Source organism: Ptychodera flava, assembly GCF_041260155.1.
Source record: "Ptychodera flava strain L36383 chromosome 3 unlocalized genomic scaffold, AS_Pfla_20210202 Scaffold_25__1_contigs__length_14229661_pilon, whole genome shotgun sequence".
Taxonomy (NCBI): Eukaryota; Metazoa; Hemichordata; class Enteropneusta; family Ptychoderidae; genus Ptychodera; species Ptychodera flava.
This window is the reverse complement of record NW_027248279.1, coordinates 11,424,274-11,434,510: the sequence shown is the minus strand read 5'-3', so window position 1 is coordinate 11,434,510 and position 10,237 is coordinate 11,424,274. Positions and strand designations below refer to the sequence as shown.

At 38.5% G+C, this 10,237-nt stretch overlaps 1 protein-coding gene across 1 annotated transcript in view; it reads right to left on the bottom strand.

Annotated features, from left to right (window-relative positions):
- LOC139125242 (uncharacterized) overlaps positions 1 to 10,237 on the bottom strand; it is a 214,571-nt gene that overhangs the window by 115,486 nt on the left and 88,848 nt on the right. The window lies entirely within an intron of this gene.

Below are 10,237 nucleotides of genomic sequence, written 5' to 3'. Positions count from 1 at the left end.
AAAAATTGTCACAAAATTCAGTCCAGTTCAAATACACTGTGTGTGTTTTTCATAAAAACCTTAAAATCCTAAGCGGGTGGGGACGCAAAACAAAGAATTTAATTACTTTAGCCTAAACCACGTTTCAGCTAATCTGATAGTTTCAGCTATTCTGATTGTAATTATCTCAAGACACTATCTATATCACCGTCATGATTTCCATAGCGACAAACCCGAATATCATACTCAAACAGTACAATACATGTACGCACAATAAACAAGTAAAGGTACACATAGTAAAGTTTAATCCGTCGAAATGCCTCTGGTAAAGACTAGAGAAAAGTAAATGCTAAATAATTTCAATATTTAATTATTTCGGCGATTCAAAAACAAGTTTAACGAAATAACGAAATGTCAGCAGTCAAAATATTTGCTCTGCCTTTCATTATCTTAATCGAATTAGTTGTATGGTTCTCTTCCTCTGAAGTACTACGATAAGTGTTTATCGCTGATTGACATTTGGGGGGCACCGGGATCTGGGCCCTTAGTGATATTAGCATAAAATTTACATAATCTCGTTTCAACGGGAACTAAAACATCACGTCATTCGCAAAAAAGGCGTTCTTATAACGCGTGCTTGCATGCCAACCACTGTAAACGTTCCAAACGGGACCGGGACCTCGTATGATCACAACTTTTTTTTCATGTTCTCCTTCACATTTTACGTTCCGGCTGCTTGCTGGCTCGGCTCTGATTGGTTTATACAATTCTTATTTAATTTCATACTCTTTTGTCGGGATTTGATTGTCCATATTTCGGGCCATTTACCAAAATTGCCGTTATCGCTCATGTTTGATCCATTGTCTTTTCTGAACGCCTCGCGTTACGTTGTCGATATCGTGACACGCATTGTTTGTACTTTGTGGAAGTCTATGTTGTACAGGTTAGCGATAAATGTCTAGATACAGAGTCGACTAGAGAGTTAGGATGAGTGATAACGGTATCGATTTTCCTCAAAACTTAAGTTTAACCAGATGGCCTATTTCTGATTACTCCCCTACCCTGACCCGTACCGGCGGCGGTAGGCCTAGAGCAGGATACGCAATAACTTACGACAAACTGTAAAGGAAACCCCTCTACAAATCAAATCGCCTTCATCGAAGCCTCACAACGTACCATACCCGTTGCTATGGGACTTCAGTGAAAATTGTATGGCATACCCCTTTGTGGTACTTACATTGGTTCACAGAGCAGATACCCCCCCCCCCCCCGCTTCGCGATCATCTGGATCATAACTCTGCCATTACACCTGGTGGTGCACCGTGAGAGAGCCGTCCATTGTGTCGACTGTTGTTTCGTGATTATACCATGGTATTCTTTCAATTTTTGGCCAAAAACTATGTAAAATGTATTTTGATGTTTCATTTACGAAAATTTTACATGAGCATGGGGTCAATTTACAGTGCTGCTGTGACGCATTTTTACTAGTATTTCCCAACGTTGGCACTAGTATGTGTTTTAGCTCCCTGATCACGGGCACATACCAGGGCACCTAAAAATAAACTGATCTTTTGTAATATATAGACATTGTAGCAGCTTTTTGACAGGATGAGTTTTTCTTCGAAACTAAAAAACAAGAACTATGCAATGAACTCTCTGACATGCTGGCATACAAGAATTGTTTGAAATCCCTCTCTCCCCCTCTCTCTCTATCCAGAAAACTTACATTTTTCATGATCCAGAGGTCAATTTTCAGATTCATTTCACACTTTATTTCATTAGATGTCTTTTCTCTTTCTAATAGCCATTGAAAGTTACTTTCACATGCATTTTCCCCTTCTATTTCAATTTTTATGAATCCTGAAATTCAGTCTTTTAATACTTTTATGAACGAGCCAACTATGAGTAAAACGTACTAAAGGTGAAAGTAGTTTCTTTGTTATTTCTATAGTATTTGCTAATGTGTTTGCTTGTCACCTAGTCTTATCATTCGTGTTTTGTATCATAAATATTTACAAAATCTTTCATTCTGTAGAATTCTATCTTCAGAAAAACAGTGGCCTGTTTAAGAATGGAGATTAACAAAACTCACTTCCACAAAGTACTTCAGGTCATACAGAACTGAGAAAGGTGAATATTTTGAATGGAGAATGCTTTATTCACATCATAATAGTAGCACATTTCAAACTATTTTACCTGTGTGTAGTGTACTAGTTAAAACCACTTTGAGTAAGCTTATAGCAACAAGAGGCTCTGTCACAAACATATTACTCATTTGTAAATGACATCTTACTCATGCCTCTCATACATTTGGATAGTGTTTTCTTTTGTAATTATTATTTTTATTTATTTATTTATTTATTTATTTATTTATTTTTTATTTGGCGGGTCAACAGGTCCAAAGACCCAATAACAGACTCCGAGAAATAAATACAAACAAACAAGACAAGCAAACAGTACAATATCAACAAACAAAATAAAAACCAGAAATACAATATGCACAGAAAGGACCCTAAGAATAAAATATCTGGACACAAACGTCTTGAAAGCAGTACCAGGTAAAAAAATATCCACAGAAATGTCATTACATGGTGTAATAGACCTCGGGATAAAAGCATATTTTCTAATATTCAACCTGCAACGTGGAAGTTGAAATAAAGACGGGACCCTGAGGCGTTTAGTGGTGCATAAAATGGCAATTGATATAAAAGGTAGGGACAAGATAATCTCCTGAAACTATTCCGTTTAAAAAGTTAGATCTAAAACCTTCCGCCGAAGCGAGAGAGAGGGGAGATTAAAATGCATACAGGACTGTTTGTAATCACTAACACATATATTTCAGAAAGCTTTTGAACTTTCTCAACATTAACATGGTCACACAAATATTGGAAGTTTGGAGACTAGACCACAGAGCAGTACTCTAATCTGCTTCTCACTAAAGATACATACAAGGATGTCAAAACTCTTGGAGAAGAAAATAATACAGGATCTCTTTATCAAACCGAGCATTTTGAAAGCTCATTTACACAAAACAAAATTATAATTCCAAACATAGACCCTAGGGTCTGTCTTTCAAAGCATCAACATAAATATCTTAAGGGGCATTTGGTAGGCTGTCCGGTTTGAACAAGATCTGAAGCTTCTTGGCAAATTGTTTTGCAGCTGTGGAAACGCAGCTAACTCTCGGGGGGGAGGGGGAGTAGCGTGCGTCGCTATGCGGGTCATCCAACGGTCAACCTTTTGATGACCCTCATAGCGACGCACGCTACCCCGCCAACAGATAGCTGCGTTTCCACGGCTAAATGTTTTGATACTCCTGTAAATTTCAAGGTTAACTCCAGTGTGCATCATATATCTGCAAAATAATGACAGAAAACATTCTTGATTTTGTTGATCAGAAGGTGAGGCAATGTATGCTATCCTTGTTTGAAAACCTTCAAATACTCAATATTCATGTACATCTCTCTCCATGAGTGGAAATTTACATAATTATATAATGCATAAATCATTGTAGTATTAGTGCTTGCAAAATATTAATTTTAGATCACATAACTCAGAATATCTATATCTGAATTTTAAATTTTTGTCTTTTTGCGGTTGATTCAATTTAAAGTATTAACGTTAGGATCTAGAACATGTTGAATACAAACAAAGCAATATATCATATTACAATAGGGCTAAGGGCTAATGGTGCATAAAAACTTTGACTTGTGTACTCATTTATGTTTCCATGTCAAGATGTGTGTAGGAGTGCAAATTAAATCTAAACTGAGATTGATTCAAATGTTTTACTTTACAATTCGATATCGAGTATATAATGTATTGGTTATATACGGCAATTTATCCCCGCTTACGACCAAGACATCCTCATAGCAATGCTCATCAGCACGTGTCACAGCCATGGCACATCACCCATCCCCATGTGATTCGGATAATCAACGGATATTAAGTCTGGTCACCGAGTTGACCTCAACGCGGCAACGGAGTTATATCATACTACAGCACAAAAGTAAAATCACAGACAGTAGAAGCGGGGACTGTATGGTAAAATGAAGTAAAAACACTCCGCAATTTCGGATGTGAAATTCAACGTACGTGTTACGGACTCCAAGAGGGCACATCGAAAATACTTATTTATTAAAGCATCAACATCATCAAACTTTCCTTACCTTTACAAGTGAAATAATACCGCTCAATATTTGACTTATAGTCAATGTCAGCGTGTTCAACGTCGCCCGGCTTCGAGTACTTCTATCAAGATAGCGCTGTCCGTATGTTCGGCATGAGCATCTGCGATTTCGCCACGTTGACCAAACTTTTCATCGCGCTCAGTAACCAAGGAAGCTCTACCTAACACCAGAAATTTGGTAATTTCGTTCACAGACAGATGGTAGTCGACAGTAAAATCCCTAAGGCTTTCATCATAGCCAACGAATTTTACTGAATTTTACAACCAGTAAAGATGGTCAATGTATCTACATGTTGACGTATCGTTTTTTGGACTAGCCTTTCTCAACAGATGAATATAAAGAAAAATGTAGGTCCCGAAACGCTCAAAATCAGTGATTTTTGCAGGGCAGGGGTGTAATGCCCAAAGTAAAAAAAAACCAAAACATCAAATCATTCCGGTCGAAAAAGGAACACGTCAAGCCCTAGCCGGGTCCACTAAATAAAACCCTGGGAAAGCATTTTGTTCAAATGTAACGATTTAAAAAGCCTTGAGGTTTTGAACTTTCGGCTAACTAATTTGCATATCGATATCGTCACCGGGCGCGAGCTGATAGTGCTACTGGTTTTTGACGTCTCTCTGTATTTCGGAAATATGTGCCGAGCGTTTTACTAAAACATCAAGGGTAAGGTCGGTAACTGATCCATGGCAACCACCCAAAAGATCCCGGTGCCACATCTTAACCGTCATTAACTGCATTCGGTAGCTTCAAACTGATTATAAGGTAATCAATTAAGTCATTAACGATGATTTTTCTTTCCCGATTTCAAAAAGCGACGTAAACTAATAAACCTAAATGTTTTTGCTACAAGAGCTGATTAATTTCTTAATCACTGATATTGAGTTCTGATACCTCGCGGTTGCTGTGTACCTTGAACGCAGTAATTTGTGACGAGAATCGACTATATATAGTTATCGCGAGGTTTATGTTAGTGAACCATCTACCCTGTTATCACTGCAGAACGCGTCGCGTAAACATTAACGGATTACATATCTCAGACCTCGACATTGAAACATCGCTAAGGTTATGTCCATATGTGGCACGTGATGAATATGGGCACATTGAACCTAGATCAAATTCAGCTAAATCTTGATATTGTATCATGCATCTGCAGGTACCGCCAACTAAGCTGTTCGTGCAAAAAGGTGTTCGTGCGACTTTTTTCAGCGGGCAGGCAAATTTCAAAACCAATTACGGGCGGAGAGGAAATATCGGATATATCGATATTTGCTGTGGGAAGGGAAGACATTTCATTGGGCACCGGAAAATACGTAGAGGGAGGGGAGCCGTGGTTGATAGAACTTGAGGAGAGATTAAGCCCCTAACTTTGAGGGGAGCAATGTTCCAAGGTATACTGCTATAGCTGCTCGCGCGGTTTTGCGTTGTTCTTGGTTGCCTGGTAGGCATCTAGAGGGCAATTGGGATTTTTAGAGTGGGGAGAGGGCAGTGGGGAGCTTGAATAATTGTTGTGGGCAGATCATCGATACCTGAGGACAATCGGTATATCAGCCTCCAAAACATGTTTTGTGATGACTTTGCGAAACTGATGAAATTTTTCACTTTGCGGCACGTCTATCTGAATATATATTCGCTACCAAAGACCGATGTGAGACTTTTACATGGGCAAATCATATTACACGTGAGTCACAGAACCCGAAAGATATGGTACAACATTATGGATGTCAGCACCTCAAGAAATGGTATTAGTGAGTCACCCAAATCAAAATGACAGGTAGTTCTCATTTCAAACCATAAATCACCGCTTAACAGCATTAAGATTGTTTTACAGGCAGACAATGATTCACTGATAAAACCAGACAAAAATAGCTCAGTACATATGAACGTGAACTCTGATGCTTTTCAGTTCAAGGTTACTTGTACTGATAACGCCTCCATTACATGACTACATAGCAAAGGAAAACAGCTTTCTTTCACTCTCAAAATGAACAAACCATGATAATGTCAAAATAGCTGCAGCACTGTAGTCCTATTTACGCAACAGTCTTATATTGCAAGCTGTAGAGATGTTACGGGATACTTTATGAGACAATGCCACCGTATCCTTCATCTGTCGTACGATTTGCCTTCTTTGATGCGTATCGAGCGAGGGCTTTCTGTTATATTTAGCTATTGCAATGTCGGCGAGGTTCTCAGCAAGAAAACTTAACAATAAATTCAAAGTTCGCGTTTGAAGGAATATGTGACAGCGGAGTGGCTGGTTGTTCGACTGATAAATGAAAATGAGAAACAGAAAGAAACAAAAGCATGCAGCAGCAGCAATACCAACAACATAAAAACTTATCACAGGGCTGGAGATGTTCATTAGGCTTTAATCGGCGTTCAATGAGAGTGAAATACATTGTTTTGACAGGAAAAGATATTCTGGTCAGAAGAGAGATTGCGTTCAAGTTAACGTGTTCAAAATAGAAAGCAAACACAAATAATTCGAGAATTACATCATCTAGTTTTAAATTTGTGAATCAAAGTGCCTTTTCTCGATGGAACACCATCACTGGGGTTAGGATGTCTGCAAAGTCATTTACATTTGTACGATCATCGTAATATTGGTATACAGGAAGCGATTGCAGATTGCCTGTACTTCAATATTGCATAGTTGTGTCACTCTGAAAAATGAAAATGAAAATGAATTTTAACAACATTAAATAAAATCATTGTGTTTTACAAGGAAATAATACAGCGAAAAGATTGTGTAACATCCGGGACTCTTTTCTAAATGTGCAAATGAGAAAGATCTTGAGGATATTGGACTTTATTGAACTTTTTGTGTAATTTTACTTGACTCTCCCTTTCATCTACATATGTGTATTAAGGAAATGTTTTTCCCGACCATCGCTTATCTACAGATACCAATTCCGGAATTAAGGTCATTGTATATGAATATAAATATAAATATTTCTATCATTAATTATTATACACCTGGTAACCTATGGGAGTTTGACCGTCCAATAACTTTCCGTATTTTGTATAGTACGCGGAGTCCCGAATACGGGAGACGCGCGACGCGCCTGTTTGACCTTTGACCTAGCGATTATCGGATGTAAACAAACTATTTAACGGTGAGTTATAGACATAATAACAACTTCCACCAAAATGTATTCGAAGTATAAGGTTTAAAACACGCTAAACACAAAACTGAGTCTAAATGCAATTGATTTTTATTTTAAAAAACTAATTAAATTGAAAACATTCAGCGAAGTTTGCTTGTACTGCACTGAAAATTAATTGGCTTCGTGCCAACGCAAGGGACTTGTACTACGGAGCAGTAGATCGCGCGCGTTCCACTCATATCGCGCGTGCCGCATCCCTCAAAATTTACCATAGAATTAGTTTATACGGACGATTAATGGAGGGAGGTGTATAATAATAGGGTTATACACAAAATACGGCCCTGTATGGACTCGGGCTCAGTGAGTGACGTATTGGACTCGCCTTCGGCTCGTCCAATACGTCACTCACTGAGCCCTCGTCCATACAGGGTCGTATTTTGTGAATAACCCTATATTATTATACACCTACTGCCGTAACCTATGGGAGTTTGACCGTCCAATAACTTTCCGTATTTTGTATAGTACGCGGAGTCCCGAATACGGGAGACGCGCGACGCGCCTGTTTGACCTTTGACCTAGCGATTATCGGATGTAAACAAACTATTTTACGGTGAGTTATAGACATAATAACAACTTCCACCAAAATGTATTCGTAGTATAAGGTTTAAAACACGCTAAACACAAAACAGAGTCTAATGCAATTGATTTTATCTTAAAAAACTAATTAAATTGAAAACATTCAGCGAAGTTTGCTTGTACTGCACTGAAAATTAATTGGCTTCGTGCCAACGCAACAATCGCGCACGTTCCACTCATATCGCGCGTGCTGCATCCCTCAAAATTTACCATAGAATTAGTTTATACGGACGATTAATGGAGGGAGGTGTATAATAATAGGGTTATACACAAAATACGGCCCTGTATGGACTCGGGCTCAGTGAGTGACGTATTGGACTCGCCTTCGGCTCGTCCAATACGTCACTCACTGAGCCCTCGTCCATACAGGGCCGTATTTTGTGAATAACCCTATATTATTTCGAAGTGTTGTAATAGTTACGTTTCGTTAATGTTGTTTTAGAAGTAATCATATCGGATACATCTCTAAGAATATCATATACAACTGCGTAACAAAATGGCAAATAACGGCTTTTCACCGAAGTTTTTTTCAAAGTCTTTCAAAGATATCTGATTGGGTTATATTCATCATTGAAAACAGATGAGGAACTATGACTCCAATAAATGAAATTTACTCTGAATACCAAGTAAATTCATTATTCCTTACTATAATTAAGCTTATGTTTCTTATGAATCAATATATCAAATGTTAATAGAATGATTTTAGCAGCAATGTTGTTTCGTGATCTACAAGCAATTAACCAATTATACTATGTATTGTACTCATATTAATTATTACAGTGTCTTATGACGCTCTTATTCTGAAAAGTTAAACAATTTACCTTCAGGACTCGACAAGAAAGTCGTTGTATAAAGAGAGATATCATTGCAATTGACATGACATTCTTCCAAGATTATACCGATAGTAATTCATTCAAATAGAGTCGGTGCTTAGAAATGTATCCACATTCTGTGCATTTGTCTTTTAGGCAAGAAATTCTTAGTAATCAATATGGATTTATGTCCAATACGCTTCAGGTGACAGTGCGCCCTTGTTAGTCTTATGGCATAATGCATTGATTTGTGAGATATGTAAATTTGTGGATTTTGTCAATTATACCCAGTGTTTAGCTATTCAATTGTTGCTTGCCTGTGTCATAAACTCTTAAGCCTTGGGATTTTATCCTTGTTTATGTCTGCTTTCGTCTGCGAACCGGACGACGGGAGCTATGGGAGTAAAACAGAAGTGACCAAGTGCTTAACAGTAATATGTAGTGAAAGGGGGACACGTAAAAACATAAAATGCTTAAGCAATAATGTACCCCTCAGGCTCCCGGCCCATAATTGACGATAGCAAACTTTGCACGACATAATGTACGAGGCGAAGCCGAGTACATCATGTCGTGGAAAGTTTGCTTTCGTCAATTATGGGCCGGGAGGGGGTACAGTTTTGCTATTTTTTTAATATGTTTAGCAATGCCATTGAATTTTTATACGTAGAAAACGAATGAAAAGGAATTAACACTTGGTTTGAAGCCAGTGAGCTTTGTCCGGCATGATCGGCCCTAAATCTGTACACTTTATACATTAAGACGCACTCCACACTACACTGCACTGCACTGCACTGAACACGCACGTTCAACACAAAAAATGAGCAGACGATATCGATGTATTTTCGAAGGAAATGAAAAGGAATTGCATCCCTACCGTCTATATCGAACTTAAAACATCACCTTGCCGACACGGTGAAATGCCAGACATATGAAAGAAAACGGAATGTTCATGCATCGACATCAGCATGATGAAAAACTGCATGGTATCTGATCAATACGATCATCAGCATTCAATTGCAAATGATCTCAACAGAGTTCAACAATGTTATTCAAAGGTTCAAATTTCATTAATAATTGTGTCTATAAATTTAATTTGATTTAATTTTTAATTTGATTTTCGATGGCTTCTTGAGAAGAGCGATTTTATTTCGGCGAACGGGAAAGCTCGACGCAAAGGGGCCGGGTGCTTGAAAGGAACAAGTTGACAAACATACGGGAGGGTCTGTCTCGATGTTGAGAACAAGGCAAGGCTCCGGCGCTCTGCGGCTTACGACCCTTTGTAGTAAAGGGCCGTAGGAGCGCCCGCACACGACTGAATCTTTCAGTCTAGGTGAAACCAATGACAAGGGGAAAAAAACGATGCTAGGTGGCTGAGATGTTAGATCAACGAAGAGTCCTCGGTCGTTATGATTGTTGGCAGTAGCTGACCTTGGACCGAGACTTTGAATGGCTCGTAGTAATTTCCGTAGACACTTCCGGTCAAGTTTGATGACAGCGCATGCCGTTTTTGGCT